The sequence below is a fragment of the Tenebrio molitor genome, chromosome 1, assembly GCF_963966145.1.
Source record: "Tenebrio molitor chromosome 1, icTenMoli1.1, whole genome shotgun sequence".
NCBI lineage: Eukaryota > Metazoa > Arthropoda > Insecta > Coleoptera > Tenebrionidae > Tenebrio > Tenebrio molitor.
This window is the reverse complement of record NC_091046.1, coordinates 34269165-34287037: the sequence shown is the minus strand read 5'-3', so window position 1 is coordinate 34287037 and position 17873 is coordinate 34269165. Positions and strand designations below refer to the sequence as shown.

Here is a 17873-nt window from a genome sequence, read left to right as displayed (position 1 = left end):
GATCAAAACTGTCGTAAATCAACGCTCAATTGGTTGAAAATTACAATGAGTTTGTTGTCTTTCAGCAGTAAACAGTAATAAAGTTTGTTTATTTTAAATGTAAGATATACGAAGACAGTTATTGACTTTTATAGTTCGATTTATAGACTAATTTCATTTAATGCAATTTATTTAAATTAATTCCTAAAATAAGTTTTGGTGAGAAGAAGCTTTTCGAGAATTTAGAACAATTTGCATCGACCAACACGCTACACACTATCTCTTATTTTACACATGCATCCACTACACTGAAATATTCATTTCGTGAGTTAGAAAATCAATTAGGAATTTAGCAATTCCAACATTTCCAACAATTCGTGTTGTTGCATGTTAAGGACTAATTTAAGGTGATAATTTGTTGGTCAATTGTCTCCTGAAAGAGTTTAATTCAACAACATGTTAGGTCCAATGACGTAAAACTTGAAACGTTTAAGAAAAACCATCATAATTTTAAAACTACGATTCCTTTATATTACAAACCTGTAATTATTCAATAAGTACAAAATTGCGTTATTTCGTTTGTTACTTTTATGTTTCTGTTTGGGTCAAAATTGCGATAAAACTGTTGAAATGTATTTTACGTTCCTAAAATGTTTGAATACGTGTTTTTCAATTTGTCTTATTTTTGGTTAGCCATTCAGTGTGTCCCAGAACTACCTCCTCAGAGAAAAAAAGAAGTATTTCGGTAAATCTGATTTTCGGAATTTTAAACAAAAAAAGTCCTATCTCAAGCGATAATAATCGATAAAAAACTTCGTAAACTTAACCAATCAGAGTTGAGCTCCATCAAGGTAAGATAATCGCAATTTTGCGTTGCGGGGATTTTGAAGTCAAAATTCCAAGTAAACTTTTCGCTAATTATTGCGACAGCAATAATTATTTTTGCTGCCTAGCAACCTGTCCGATTTTTTAATAATACCTGAGGACAAGTTTCTGGGATTGGTGAAATTGAAAAACTTTATAACTCGCTACAGCTACAGGAAAATTTATTTTAGTTATCTTGGAGTCTCTTTTGCTGTCGACACATGTCTGTCTTCTATGGGAGGCAGTTCTGGGACAAGCTGTATGTATGAAACTAAAAAATCTCCCTAAAAGGGAATAATAATGTGAGGTTTTTAATTTTCATTAGTTCATGTAAATTAAAATTTAAGGTATTAACAAGTTTCTTCTTCAAATATAGATAAAACACTTACATGTTTCGCATCGAAAACGTGTAGTGCAGTTTTAGATTATTAGATACAGACTGATCACAAAAAAAAAACGCCCCAGCTTATATCTTTCTTATTAGAAATCGGATTTCAACGAGCCATACACCAAATTAAAGCGTTCAAAAAGTACTATAAGATGGATGTAAAATGTTACCCTTAGCAACCCTATTTTGCAAGGGTGAAGGGTCAACTTTATTTTTTTAAATGGCAACATATATTTTTTTTGGTACAGTTAGATTCACTATGTTTTTCTGAGTTCAAAAATATAGCACACTCTGTATATTTAAATGTTATTCTAAAATAAGAAATAATAGTTATTTACACAATTAGTGGGATAAAAGCAATATTACAGGATTCGAGTGTGAAGATTGCAGATGACGAGGGCGTTAGCCCGAGTTCATCTGTAATCACACGAGTTTCCTGTAATATGCTTTAGCCCACGTGTTATGTACAAAATTTTATCTAAGACCGCCCCGAATTAAAAGATAAATCGTATTTTTTTCGGCCAGTTTCATTACACCACTCAGTGGAATAATGACTTACTTATGCCACTGAGTGGGGTAATGAAGCTCACTTATCCCACTGAGTGGAGTAATGAAATGCGTCCGGTAATGAAGTTCCTTATTCCACCCAAATGAGTGGGATAAGTGTTATTTATCCCACGGGATTAGATAAATAAAATTATTAGGAATAAGTAACCCTTTAATTTGATGTATCGCTCTTTGAAATCGGATATCAAATAGGAAAGATATAAGCTGGGGCGTTTTTTTGTGATCACTCTGTATAACCACAAACTTAGATTTACCTAACCTAACTCTTAATTTATGAATTACAATGTTATTGTATCTTAAATGTCGCTAATGGTAACTCATTCATCTTGAAACGGTTCTCAAACCAAACCATTTTTGATCTTCTTTCATGACAACTACGGCAATAATGACATTTACGACTGGATTATTCCAGTTTTCAAATCTTTTGTTTGTCTGTGTTACAGATTTTAAAATTAGTATATTTCTGATTTACACATATAAAGTGCAGAAGACATCATGGTGATTAATTAATTAACAGTTGACATTTGAAAAACATTTAAATTGGAAAATTTGTAATACCGGATTTATTAAACAAATGTGAAACGAGCAATTATGATCTTTAACTTAATAGCACTTGGGCTTTTTGTTAAGTTCTTCTAGATTATGCAAATGATATCAAAGAAAACAAACACGATTTTGTAATTTATAATTAATTAGTGTGTAAAAAGGTGTTGCGTTTAGAATTAACGTAAGTTATTTTATATGAAAAAAAAAAATGCAACTGTTTATAGCAGTTTTCATAAAGTCTAAAATTAGAATCAGAGGACATGCTCATTTTAAATAAATTACAGCAACATTTTATAATTAATTAAAAAAATATATAAAAATAGCGATAACGGTAAAGTTACCAGGTCATTACTCTTTAATTATAGAAGTTTGATCTAGATATGTGATTAATGTGTCGCGAGAATTCTCAATGTGTCATGGTCGGATAGGACAAGGAGAACCATCTTATGGATGTCGACTCGGTCCACTTGGACACATGCCAGCCCGGTGCTCACTGAACACAATTACAAATTGTTTACAACAATAAGCTGCTGAGATTTTTTTAAACTTCGGAAAATATTTCCACTTAAGTATTCAGTTAATTTCACTTTCACCCTTGACCTTCCACGTTCTTAATTTAATCAATATCTCTACCTGAATTGTTAATGTTAGATTGCCGGATTGTACTGTACAATTTTATTCGGCGAGCCATAACACTTTCCGGAAATACCCTCTTTATCGTTTAAGGCTTCAGTGCCTAAAAGCTTTTAAAACCACTATTACTTTAAGCAACGTTTAATTTAGAAGTGATGAGATCAATTATGTGGATGAATAGTTAGTTAACTTGAATTTCACCAATAGGCTTGTCACCGATTTATTGACTCAAAGTTTTTTGAAAATATTATTCATTATTATTATTATTATCAGTATCACCTTGTACCAGATTAAAACTAGACGCTTTTGTTGAGAACAAAAACTGTAAAACAAAGTTTACAGAATTAATAAAGCTCTGGTCACAACTTAAAATACAAAGAAGATTTTATCCTGTTGTCTTTGTTTGTCTTTCGTCTTAAATTTGTAATAAGTGTGTGCTTTTGCGGCCAAACAGCTGAAAGATCTTTCCAACGAGAGTAGAGTAAATTCGAAGGATTTAGGAAAGGTTTCGTTGCCAGTGAACTAAAACACACTCGGATTAAACCATTGAACTGCGGTGCATGTTTAATAGCAACGTAGCAATTTAGGAAGACTGACACCTGACGTATATTAGTGATGTTATATTAACAAATCCACTAGAAGATATTAAAATCGATTTGGTTACTTAATTAGTTTGGTTAACGTACTCGTAGTTCAGAGCTATTAGAAACAAAAGAAAATGGGCGAATCGGGCTTTGGTGTTGCTTGACTTATACTGTATAAACATCCGTGAGAGTAAAAAAGATTTATGGTAATAACATAATTACGAAAATTTTGTGATATTCCATTATAGTTTAACCATTTTCAAAAAAATTTAAAAACAAACTTGCATCGGGTGTTTATTTAAATTTATCCTTAAAGTTGGCGTTGAGGGGTCGTTTGTGAACGCACCACTCGTCAGTCTGCACACTAAAAACACAAACAACGCAAAAAGTGTGGGTAGATGTAAACAGTTGATCCGTGACTCTAATCCGTGGTGCGTTCACAATCGACTTTTAAACGCCTACTTTGAGGATAAATTTAAATGAACACCCGATACAATAACAGATGAACTACATAATATGCAGTGAACTAACTTCTATTATTATAGAATTTTGAGATACATATAGCAATATTTTAAGAAATTTGTTGATTTCTTTGAAAAATAAATGGCAATAAATATTAAATAAAAATACCCTTGATACTTAAAGGCCCGGTTGTATAAAGCTTAGTTAACATCGGGTCAGCTAACAACGCGTCAAGTCGGAAATCCGCCTATTTGATTGGCTGATTCAAATCCAAATATCCCCCAATCAGATCGCTGTTAACTTTAACAACGAACTTGATATCGCTTTATACAACCGGGCCTATAATATCACAACACTAACTGTACTTGTAAACAGTTAAAATATTTGTTTTAGTATAAAATAAATTGTCTAATTTTTTCAAATTATAGATTACATGTGTACAACATGTAGTTGTGATCTGTTCTGAGAAATAGGTTAGAGATTAGATATTGGCGACTACTGCCAATGACACGTTTTGTCATAACAAGTAAATTTATTTTATAAATACACAAAATTAGAGCACTTAATTAAATCATTTGTTTCTTGAAGATACAAAATGAATTAACACATACTTGAACCACGGCCAGAAATGTTAGGTATATATTTCTACTTAATCTGCTAGAACAGATCAAAGCAAAAGGTTCAAAGTTTGAATTATCTTCTCATATCTTCTTATTATATCTTCTCATCGAAAATAGAATGATATTTAATAACCTAGTAAAGTAAATGTTTCTTTGAATAAATGACAAGAATAAGATCCAACATAAAGATGTATTGTATCTAATCGTTGTTAAAGGGATGAGATATAGTAATAGGTGAAAAGAAGTTGAGTTAATATCAACATGAACTACATAAAGGATTCCATTATGAGCAAAAAGTATAGAATTGTAAGCTACAACAAGAAAAGTAAAAAGAAAAGGGACATTGTAGAGAATGTCGAGTGAAGAAAAAATGAAGGAGTATGTAGATGGAAGATGTAAAATGGAAACAGGTTAAAGATGAATATACAAAAATTAACATTAAAACATTACAACAAAAGTAGAAACCCTTTATTGTGTACAGATATGTTTCTATAAAAAGTGGTAAAGCAGAAAACATGCTTCCTAAAAACAATTACGTATTTGCGAAAAAATAAGTTAAGAGAATTTTTAAAAAATAAGTAGAGAATAGGTCGAACTTTTTCTATGCGCCTGTGCATGCATGCATGTGCACATACCTACAACAGCGTCGTGACACTGATATTTCATTGACAGATGACAGACTGCGCAATGTAAGGGCGCAATGTAGATATACATTAACTTGTCACGAAGTAATGTTCAAGATCAAGACGGCAATAAACTATTGAATTTTAGGTTGCGTTTCCAGAGTTTGAAAGAAAGAAAACAGGCATGGTGTAACGAAATTTGCTAATAACTGCGTGTTAATTTGTAAGCAATATTAAGTTCAATTTCTCTGGCCATAAGGAAACGGTAAAAGCGTCCGAATGTGCTAACAAATGCGCATTAGGTGGAGGTAATAAAGGAGAAATGAATTCGCATTGGGCAGCACCAATATTACTGAACAGTTCTTTGTACTCCACGCGTGGGTGGTTCTATTCTAAGAAAGTTCAAGCTAGTTGGTCGTACATCAGCTGATCTTCACGCAATACGCTCATCACCTACCTCTCCGATCTCTTAAAATCTTAAGTGCAGAAACTCCGTTTATTTATCGCCAATAACTTTGAAATGTTTCGGTTCTTGAAAAAGCTGTGGCAGTGAGCGTTTTGCTTTGTGGAAAATACGAGTATATCCCCGTATCACATCTATTGTTGATTTGATTGTTATGCATTAAACGAAAAGGAAAACGCAAATGGCACATAACGAAAAATTCACTAACATGTGGGAAGTTACGCATTAATTATTGTCGACTTTGTGCCAAAGTATTGGTTAAAATAGCACATAAACATTTTCTATGGTCAATTAAGACAGCCCATAGTCAAATAATGGATGGTTTTACTGGTGTAACGAAGTTTTGTGTTTATTGTCGTCTAAGTGGTCTTCAGACTTCAAATGTACGCAACTTTCTATCAGAATGCACTTAATCTAAAGTCTATTCAAACATCGTAGATAAACATTATAGAAACTATAAAGTTTCTCAGTGAACACCGTCTAAAGTTTTTAGCGTTTATTTTTTTTAAAGACCATTGTATGCGTTCTGCCTGCAAAGATACATTAACAGAAACTCTAGTGGCTTGAGTTCCACCATAAAACGAGAAATTTACACTCCCTTTTAAGGAACAAACCGCATTATCTGATCCAAGTACAAAAATATACATATTTATATTTGTAAGTATGTGGTCCGATTGTATAAAGCGATGTCAATTCGTTGTTAAAGTTAACATACTGTCAAGCGATCTGATTGGGGGATATTTAACATTGAATTTGAATCAGCCAATCAAATGGACGAATTTCCGACTTGACGCGTTGTTTGTTAACTAATATATGTATGTATGAAGAAAATACAATTAAAATTCAAAATTCACAAAATTATATGTAAGTATATGAAGCTCGGAGAATCCTTGCTGGAATTTAGTAAGGGGACATTCTTCTACAATGTGTTGGATGATTTCTTTTTCTGCACCGCATTCACAAGAGGGGTTTTCATGAATGTTCCAGTGAAACAGCATATGATTGCATTTGCCATAGCCGGTTCTAAAGCGATTTAATTTGCACTAGATTTTCCTAGGTAGGTCAAACCCCGGAACTTGTTTTGTAGGATCCTCAATTAAATTTTTATTGAAAATATTTACGTCTTGCCAGGCTGCTTTCCAACAATTACATATGGAAAATGGTTGCACTAGAAATTCTTCTTTCCAAATAGGTTTAGGTACGTGCTTTTAATCTATGGGGTGGTAAATTTGCCATCTCTTGTGTTATTGAGTACATGTTGGTGAATTTTGAAATTTAATGTTAATTGAGCTTTATGCAACCGGGCCTGTATGTATCATAGTTATGTTAAGATTAAGTTTTCATGAATAGAGAAATAGTTCTATTTAGAACTTAAAAATGTTTATTACTCAGGATAGTTTCCTTGCGTGAGGTCAGAGCTTTACTATCTCAACAACGTTTTTCTGTGGCTACGATAAAATCAAGAAAAAATATATTCATTACTACTTATACTCGTAACACCGCTTTAAGAGTCTATTATTGGTTTGCGTAATCAAAAGTTATTTATATCGGTTTTGTGAACTGAGGTTAGTTTTAATTACTTCTTATATAAATTGAATCCTTCTGAACATCTTCTACTTCTGATCGAGAACATTTTCTCACCGTGTAAGAAGCCATTATAAGAATCCATAGGTGACATAAACTAATTTTTCACAAAAATAGACATAAGCTGGTCCTGACCTCACACGACGATTATCATTTTTATAGGACATTAAGGAGATTGAAGATCGGGACGAAGTCGAGGTCGGCAACTGGGCGAAGCACAAAAACATCTTCTGCTCTGAATGATATTATAGTATTTTATCTTCAAGTAGATCATTAAAAAAAATTGGACATGAACTCATTTATTTTCTTTTGCTGCAGTTACAGTAAAATGACAATTTTCAAACTTACAATTTTCAGATTTTAAGGCACCAATAATTCCTACTTCCCTTGTCTTGTTGCAATTATTATTATTATCTAGTATTGACCTTATATTTGACTCGGTCGAGCCGCCTGTGGATATTTCAATTCCTTGGATTTGAAGTGTTTCAAGTCCGATCACAAAAAAAGCCACTTCAACCGTTTCTATAGAGATACACAAGTGCGCGATTTTCGACCGCTTGAAAAGACGTAAATATAAATTAATAAAGTATCATTTTATTTGAGTTTATAGTTATACGAACTATATGAATTTCATACTTTCAAATTTTAACATTCTTGGAATCTTGTGAGGTTACTTGGTGGTCATACTGAGGAGTTATAACCACAGTCAATTCAGTGTTTCGATAAAATTACCAATTTTTAATGCTGAGAGTCTTTAAAATAAGAGGCGTCAAAAAACTGACAGGTTTAGAGGTAATTTGGAACACACTTGTCGATATACTTTCAAATTAAACTTATGAATGTGAACAAAACGATAACTGCGTCACGTTCAATTGGCAATTGTTACTTTTCCACATAGGGTAGAAGCCGAATAATAAAATCTTTTGTTTTCTTTTTAAAACTATTGTTAAAAAAAGTTGGCTCGTTGTTGAATGCGGTTCCTCCGTTTAATCAAGTCAGAATATTAAATACACATTCCAAACTACATGTAAAGTCCCTTCAAAAATCAAAAAACCACCAACGTCGCATTTTCCTCGATAATTATTATCGACAACGCTGTTTAGTGTAAAATTTGGTGAGAATTGTAATTTTGAGGTTAAGTGTTTATTAATGTCTTGTTTTTCTGAGCATGTTTAAGTAAAAATAATAATAAAAATAATAAATGAAACGTCCTGCTAATAAAACAATATGAACGGAATTCAAAGCAATTGAATTTTATTTTGAATCAAATAAATGTCATAATTTATAGTTACCAACATAGTATGAAAAAATATCTACCTAAGGGTTTTTCAAATTTTACCAACGTAAAGCAACAGGTGGTGGTTTTTTGATTTTTGAATGGACTTTAGAAACATACAGGGTGTCCCAAAAATAGCGTACTAACGGTGCACTACGGTGTAGAAGAGACTACCGTAAACGTCAGACAAATGTTTAAAAAATTCTATTAGACGTAATTGCTGATTTAGCGGTCCTTGAAAGTGGCACTTAACAGGAAAATTATTTTGAAATATATGTATTAAATTGTCATGACAGCTACCTCTAATCGTAGATATTATCACAAAGTACAAGATTACTCACTACCTATATCTAATCCTGCACAATAGTGAATTTAGAAGTTTTGGAAATCGAAAAAAATATTTTAAATCCACTACGGCAACATTGCAAGGTAATGATGTACGAGTACATCTTTGTTTACATTGTATTACTAATATTGGTACTCTTTTAGATAACACTTCCTTCCAAGTTTGTATTGGTTTAAGATTGGGTTGTAATCTTTGTACACCTCATATTTGCAAATGCAATGCGAAAGTTGACGAAATTGGCACCCACGGTCTAAGTTGTTTCAAAAGCAGTGGTAGATTTTCAAGACACACTGAAATTAATTCCATTATCAATCGGTCTTTAACTTCAATTCATGTGAATTCAACTTTAGAACCAAACGGACTGTCTCGGGATGACGGAAAACGCCCAGATGGGATGACTTTAGTACCGTGGATTAAAGGTCAACCTTTGGTTTGGGACGTTACTGTTGTTGATACACTTGCAGACAGTTACGTATTGAAATCATTTGAAGTCTCAGGTTTTGCCGCTGAAATGGCTTGCAAACGCAAACATAGCAAATATAGTTCAATCATTTCGTCAAGCTACGTGTTTAAAGGTTTAGCATTTGAAACATTAGGCCCTTGGTGCAAAGAAGCCATCGATTTCATTAATGTCATCGGAGACCGACTTATCGCGGAATCAGGCGATTCAAAATCAAAGAAATTCCTTTTCGAGAGGATTTCCCTTGCCATTCAACGTGGAAACGCTGCAAGCATTCGGGGCACTTTTCCAGATTCCGCAATATTATCGGAAATTTTTGTATTATAAAACAAAAATGTTTATGTAATTATGTTATAATATAATATTTTTTTGTATTACCGTTAATAATAAAAATAATAATAATTTATTTTTTTGTCTGAAAATTTTTTTCCATATTTTTTTCGTGTACATTTAAACATGCTGGATACGGTAGTAAGTAGTTAGTACGCCATTTTTGGGACACCCTGTATGTATGAATAATAAAAGATAAAATAAAATATTTCAGATGCGCAAATAAATTAGTTATTAAGAAAAAAAGTGCACGTAAAACGAATATTTTTTCTACGTCGTCTGATAACTCTTTAATGTGTTCAGACATGTCTTGACCTTTCTTTACACTCTCTGTAGTATCGAGCGAAGTTACGTTAGGAACGGAAAGAGATTTATCATCAATTCCTCTTTTAGCGAATACATTAGATAACTGTGTTAACAGACATCTGAGATGATCATTTGTGAAAACGATGTCGCCTTGTACCTAAATTTGTTTCATAAATGATTTATTGCAACGACAGTAGATAAAACAGAAACACCGGTGTATTTAAGGCGGTATATTTCTATTCTACTTTTTGACACTTGCTTCATGTCATCATTTTAAAGAATCGTTCATTTGATGCGTGCCTGCACAAATGAGAATTCCAGCACGAGCAGTGAGAACTATGAATAATGATTTGTTTATGTTGAAATTTAGTCCAACAAATTCCGCAAAAATAAAATCAATATAATGTTGGCATATCTTGTACACCACTTAATGCATTTGCGATAAAAGATATCTCGTGGGTGTGGCAAACATCATATTTATCCTAGGTTTTGAGTATGTCTATATTTATTCCTGGCAATTTCAGTCATTTCCTCTTAGAGCTTTTAACGATCTATCAGAAATCCCTTACTGTCTGAATGCATTAGATCCAGCTGGGTTTACCTAAACGGGTAAATTAGTAACGTGACGTTGATTAAGCCTGAATTTTAATTGAACTAATGGAGTCGGTCATCGTTTTCTTTAAAAGCCTTGTAAACCTTGCCACTGTTCTTGTGCGTGATAGTACAAAGCACTAAACACAGTCGGTGATTGTAGTCGAGCCGGCGAGAGGATGATTGAAGTGGAATTTTCAGCAAATTGCTAAGAAAATTACGCTCTAGATTTGCTAGATCCAGGTCTTGATAGAGCTTTGTTTGTGTTAATTGATTGCTAGGTAAAATATTTGAGATATCTTCAAGTTCGTCCTTGGTCATTATAATTGTATTTGAGCCGAAAAATTAAACCAGTTCGTGGCGTAGAAAATCGGTTTTACAGGAACGGCTTGAAGGTGAAGTAGTGTCCTCTCATCGATCCGGGTCTTGTCCAATTTCAGTGGATTGGCACTGTACTTTTAAATATTTTATGAAAATAGTATTTGTAGATGTTTCTTATGCCGGAGGGCGGTACCCACACGGTTGCTATGTGTTGCTTTGGATCGAACCGCGTTCGTTCAACTTCGTCGAGCTTTCGTGAGAGCTTTGGGTTCGGCCAGTTAGATGCACATCGGCTCTAGAATACAACTTGATAGACTGATTCCAGTGATATATACAGCTGTGCATTGTACATGAACTTACCGAATAGCACAAAAAAGTCAAATTGACAGTGAAATCCATCCCGTCGCGAAAAATTACCCACCTCAGTTAGCTGTCACTCACATAAAATCTTATTTTTTGATGTTTCATTGATGAGTGAAAGTGAAATGTGTTGTTGCACATTGTCCATCTCTAAGCAATAATAATCCCCAAAACGTGGTTTGTTACCGTATGTTGAAAATCAATCGTTATGACTGTGCTGCTCTTTCCATTTATGAATGAAATATGTAGGTAAGGGAATAATAAAAACGAGTGACTCACATAACGTGTTAGTATTGTGCTAAACCCAACGAGCTTGTAGATTTTCGTGTAGTTAATATGGAATATGATCAAGATCAAGGATGTACAGCCAGTTGGCCGGATGCTGCACATCAGGTGAGTGGCTCAATTTAACAAATGGACATTTCACACTCAATCAAGCCACATATTGGTATTTAGCTAAGAGTTTGCATTAATCCCATTACTTCTCTTGGTTCGATTTAATTAAAACCAACTGGAAACGCATCCATTCTATATTGCGCATTTAAAGATAACTGCTGGAAATTTTATTTACGTCGATTGAAATTATAATGAAAGCTTCAGATGATTTAAATCCTCACAATAATCTATTCTGATTAAGAATATAAATATTACATTTCTTGTTCGTTCATTCATTCATTTCCTGCCCTATCGATTTTTTAACAAATAATGTAAAATTCAACGTTCGACTTCAACCATTGATGGTTTTTCTTAGTTATGCTTTGTAAATTATGTATCAGCTTATATACTCGTAGTATGCAAAATTATAAAATCGTTTAGAGCCAACAATTTACGAGAAAAGTGGATAAAATTAAATCAGACGTCATCAAAACGAAGTTCAGGGTAAGGGAAAAATGTATTTACATTTTTTTGTCTTGTTTGTTTTGTTTAAACTTCCCGGCTTATTTCTAATAAAATGCGCATGATTCGATGACAGGTGGTTATAACGGGTGACTATTAAAATTTTCACTTGGAGTTGGCTTTGAACGAGTTTTTATTTTTTCTGTTACTTTAGACACACGCAACAACGAACGACAAATGTCAAATAAAACGCCAAATTAAAAGAAAAAACATTTACTGAAATGTCAAACTTGTCAGTGTCTAAGGTGCAACGGAAAACAAAGCATGATCCATAGCCAACCCTAAGTGAAAATTTTAATAGTCACTCGTTAGTTTTAATAAAGGGGAATTTATCATAATTCGATTACATCTCCCTGATTTGATTTTATGCTATCACACTGAGTCTGGTACAAAATATTACAACTAAATGTTATATTGTATTATAGTTTGTATATTTTTTAATATAACTAAAGAAATAAGATATAAGTCAACGAGACCAAAGTGTACCTATATGTATATTTAATTCTCCTTCTTATTTTAAAGTGATCGATATTTGTTACCAAGATAACCCACTTTTCAAATGAGAATTGCATGAATATTCAATTCGCTTGATTATTATCATTAGAACGTCTGTTGGGTGTCCCCCATTATAAGGTTTCATTTAATGAATATCGTAGGTCTTATCTGATTTTTTTTTTTTTGTATTTTTGCAAATTAATTTCTGAAACAAAAATAGTGTTTTTGTATCAATAGTTTACATCTTGGTTTGTAAGGTAGGTACTGGAACACTTATTATACTAAACTGTTTAGCATTATATTTATAAGTAACAACCAGGGAAAAGCTCCTTTGTAATTTACTAGCAGCGTAGTTGTAGAAGTTTTCGCACATTTCCTACAATCCAGTCTGATTGAAAGTCGGAAAGTACGATACATTTACTAAATTTTTCCCATTTTACAGTAGGGGTGTTCATTAATGTAATGCATTAAATATACATGTAATACATACATAAATAAAATTGAATACATAGAGGATATGATTGTTACTTCAGATAGACGTTCACGAAACCTGAGTGAAACAGACATCAGCTATGCTCGAACCGTTTCCCAATTCGGGTGCTGATAGGATTTGATAGGATTTGTATTGATTTAAAATTTATACACGTGAATCTAGATATTTAGATTTCCTTAAGAGATAGATTTTTTTCTGATGTTGTTGACTTATTAGCACAAAACAAAAATGTGAATTTTATTTTATCATGAATTTAACTGTTTACATTACTTGCTTATGCTTTCTCTGCCAAGAGTAGTGAAATAGAAACAAAATAAATGAGCTTTTCCGTTTCTGCTTCTCTTAGTTTTTTAGCAAATTATTCGTTGTTGCGCTGGCACAACTTTTGTAATTTAAAAATATGTAGTAAAATATATTACCATTGATTATTATATTCTTATTCAAAAAAAAATCTGTATAAAAATCATAATAAACAAAAATGGCTTTGATATAACTACATGCAATTAAAAAAGAAGAATACGTTTCCTGCAGCAACTGCTATTATAGCAATAACCAACACTGTGAACCATATTCGAAGGATAAAAGGAAAACTGGGACCAAAACAGATCGTGCTATTAAAGGACGTTGACTTTTCGTTGTTTTTCTGTCTTTGTAAACGATCGATAATACTCGATTAAGATTCTGTTTCAAGTCGACTTGGTCATTTCAATAAAACATACTCATGAATAAAATGTATGCAATAAAAATACAAACAAAACAATGAATGGTTATAAAACAATATTTTTAAATACATATGTACTTATTTCCATTATAGTGATATTTCCATGTGTCAGAACTACATATATTAAATAAAATTTACTGCGATTATTACTTTACATTAAAAAGAAAAAAATAACTGTATCATTTGAATTTGAAAATTTTAAACTAGGCAAAAGTGAATAGGGAATTCCACAATTTTTCTTGGAAAGCAAAATAATTGCCCCAATCCTCTCACGTATTCTTAAACACAAGATAAATTTAAAATGTGACAAGTAACAACCCATTATACACATTTCAAATAATTAATCCACGATGGCTCTTAGTCCTGTCTCTTTGACGTTAAAGCAAAAAATCTTTGTCAATTCGAAAAAATCGTTTTTACAATAACGACGAAAAGACTGATATGATCCTCATTTTGGAGAGCGTGGAAGGAATTCTGTCGCCGCTGCGGATGTTTCCAAGCCGATGGTAGACACTTCGAACACCTTTTACATTAACTTAATTTGTTAATTTATTTATTGAATTTTTATTAAATACAGGTTATCTGCCAATCTGACATTTCTGACAAATCTATTCAACTTACTTTGATTTCTAATTTAAAAGATATAACACATTTGATTTAGTAGTCACTGCCATTGTATTGTTGGTTGCGGCAAAATAAAAATTCAGAAGTACCCCTCTCGTGAATAACCCTGTATAAGCTAAGGAACTAAAGCATATCGTATCATTCCGAATGTACAGTGGCGGCCATTAATTTGGAAACACCGGCCTAATCTAGTTTACTGGATATTTCTAATATTTGATAGTGTAAGCGTTATGTCATGAAGTCATGTCACCCATGTCATCGTTGAGCGCATTCAACAGACTGTCGCAGTCGAAATTGATATGTCAATAACATTGTCAAAGCGACAAGCAATTTACAATAGAAAAATCTTGGTGTTTCCAAATTAATGGCCGCCACTGTAAGTTTAATGCAGGAGCGCAGTATGGGCAATTTTACACGAGGGATGAAAAGACACTTTAGTCCCGTGATACATAATAAGAATTATTGTTTCCACGACTTAATGCTTTTAATAATTCAATCGTAAAAGAAATTTGTGCACAAAGATACATCAAAACAGGTTACGGAAGATTTTTCTTCTTGGTTATAACATGGGGTGAATGCCGTATAACGCGAATAATTATGTAAATATTAACATGAAATAAATATACAGGGTGTTTGGGGTATAAGGTAACAAACTTCTCCGTGTAAAGAAATAGACAAAATAAGACTTTTATTTTATTTTTTAATATGTGTTATAATTTTCTAGTAACTTGAGGAACCACTGTTTGAGATTCACCGAAATTCTAAATTATAAAGGCGGCAGCTAAGGCATTTTCCTTTACAAACCTGTATTAGCTTGGTATTAATAATTACGTGTTTACAGTGGCTCACAAACAGTGGAAACAGAGTTTAGTTCAGCGTAATACAAAAAGCAAATTGAAAAAATGTGCATCTCAGAAAAGTTTGTTACCTTAAACACCAAACACCCTGTATATATTTACTTCTGTTGTTTTGAAAATTTAGTATTGTGTTTTTCAAAGATAATTTTAATTTTCTTATTGATACATTACTTTAAAAGTTACTTTAACACATTATGTCAACGTAACAATCTCGTGATCAATAAACTAGCTGTGTTTTTACTCCTTTTTACTCTCTTTTGAGAGACTAAAATAACGCTTAATGTCCTACTGTGTTGTTATTGAACGATAATGACACAGTTTTCTGATACGTTATTAGAGAAATAATCCCCTAGGGCATTATCTTCAAATAACAGGCTCTAGGGCGTTATAAGATTTTTGTTGCTTAGTTACGTTATAAATTAATCAAATCATTGTCAATCCAAAAACACACGAAACTAGTCGGACATTAAGTTTTGAAGGCAACACGGGTGTTATAATGATACGCCCTCGGTCGGCGTACTCCCCTCGGGCCGGAGGTCTTCAGGTTTCACTCTGCCGACCTCGCGCGTTATCAACCTTATAACACCCTTGATACCTTAATAACTATTATGCAACGGTCATGGTAAAAATAGTTTTGTAACAATAAGTAAGACTTCTACTTGACATTTTTTTTGCATCTTTAACAGTGTAAATCACACACAACCGTTTTGGTTACATATTAACACAACAATTTTATAATAGACGAGGTTGCGTATTACTTTCAATACTAGAAAATTTATCGTTTCGTTTATTTCGTTTATCGTTTAGTTCAACTGTCATCAAAGTCGTGAGTCGATAAAATTTATGAAAAGTTCCAAATCTGTTTAATATGGCTTTAAGACGCAATCCAACAGATGGATCTCTATTCACCGAAGCGCAATAAATTAGACTCGTTTTGCATATCCATCCCTGTCTTTGCACGGAAACGGCTCCGTTGTACTAAAAGCTGTACCCAATAGAGGATGTTCACAAATCACACCTCATCTTAGTGAATCCACTTGGAAAGATAGGATGCTTTGCAATGCCATCCGGCTCTTCTAAAAAACTTAGAGACTGAAATTAGCTTCCAATTTAAGGGAAGTTGTGCTGTGGGGTGTTTTGAGCCAAGTACTATCGATACGGGATCAAATCAAAAGTTTGTTTCGTACCGACAAACTTGTTTTGTCAGTTTATTGTTTGCTTTGAACAAGAGTTTATTAAATACAATCAGTTAAACACGTGGTTTAATATCCTGTTTTATTAAAACCAGCTTAAATGAAATCTTTTTATCTTATCAACGGAAAGTGCAACTGAATGAGATTCTAATCTACTCTAATAAAGTTCAGTCTTACTCAATAATGTTGATTTGATGATCGTTTTCACACTGTAAAGGTTCGCCTAAAAACACAGTTAAGCTTTTTTTAGAGCTACTTATGTAGCTTTATTAATATTTTATAGCTGCATAAAATTTATTTTGCTACCTTTTATATACTACAAATTCTGATATTCAAGCGACGATAACGAGAACTTTTCTGGCAGTCGTATCTGTTTTAACGATCTTGGAGAAAATTTGCGATGTATATTATAAAAGTTTATTAGGTAGGTATATGTACATATTTAATTTTTCTCCACTAGTAATGTAATATTTATAGTACATAGTAATACCGTCAAAATTCAACAGAATTATTGATTATGGTATTTTTGTCGTTTCTGCTATCCGTAAGCTTTCTTTTCTTAAAAAGAAATAACCGTACATAGTAAAATTCTGAAGGGTTTTGTTCTAAATCCATTTAAGTAATTTTGAATGTGTTTATGTGTATACTTACATTTTTGAATTCAGAAAGTTGTGAAGTTTACCGTTCGCAGTGTGTTTTATTAATAACAATATGTAAGACAGAAGTACGCATCAGTTGTGCATAAAAACTACAATCGTTCTATCCTAACTTGTCCTAGATTGGAAAAATTTACCTAGTTTTTTATTGGCCACATCTGGGATGCTGACGACCTTTGACCTTTTCGTTCATTCGTTCTCACACCTTCGTAATACTCAACCTATATTTCCTCCGCCTTGCTCAATATCCAGCCGAGATACAAAGGGGAACCAATAGAAATATTTCAAATGATGTATTTTATGCACATTTAACATAAATGCTTAATGTTTGTTTTTAAATTTAATTTTTTATAAAAGGGTTTAATGTATTTATTTTATTCTGCACTTACAAATTTTTTGATAATCTTCTAGATTATAAAAATACGTCGCAAAAAGTGATGTTTAACAAATACAGTTAAGCAACTAACTTTAAATATATGTCATTAACAGTAAATGATACAGACTTGTTAAAGAGTAGTAAAATTTGTACTAATGACCATTTATGATTACTGTACATTATTTTCCTGTGAATAATATAATAAATGAACAACCCAGGTAAATAGTTGGAAGACTACCAAGTAATTTAGGCAACAGA

At 32.6% G+C, this 17873-nt stretch overlaps 1 protein-coding gene across 5 annotated transcripts in view; it reads left to right on the top strand.

Annotated features, from left to right (window-relative positions):
- Shab (Shaker cognate b) overlaps nt 1-17873 on the top strand; it is a 103719-nt gene that overhangs the window by 30048 nt on the left and 55798 nt on the right. Inside the window, exons 1-2 of one of the 5 annotated variants that reach the window (XM_069036632.1) lie at nt 11223-11552; nt 11623-11696. The exons of 1 other annotated variant lie outside the window; for it this stretch is intronic. The gene's annotated coding sequence lies outside the window, so the exon portion shown is untranslated. Of the gene's footprint in view, nt 1-11221; nt 11697-17873 lie in introns of those variants that run through there. 3 more of the 5 variants (XM_069036643.1, XM_069036614.1, XM_069036642.1) reach the window with 3 other exon arrangements.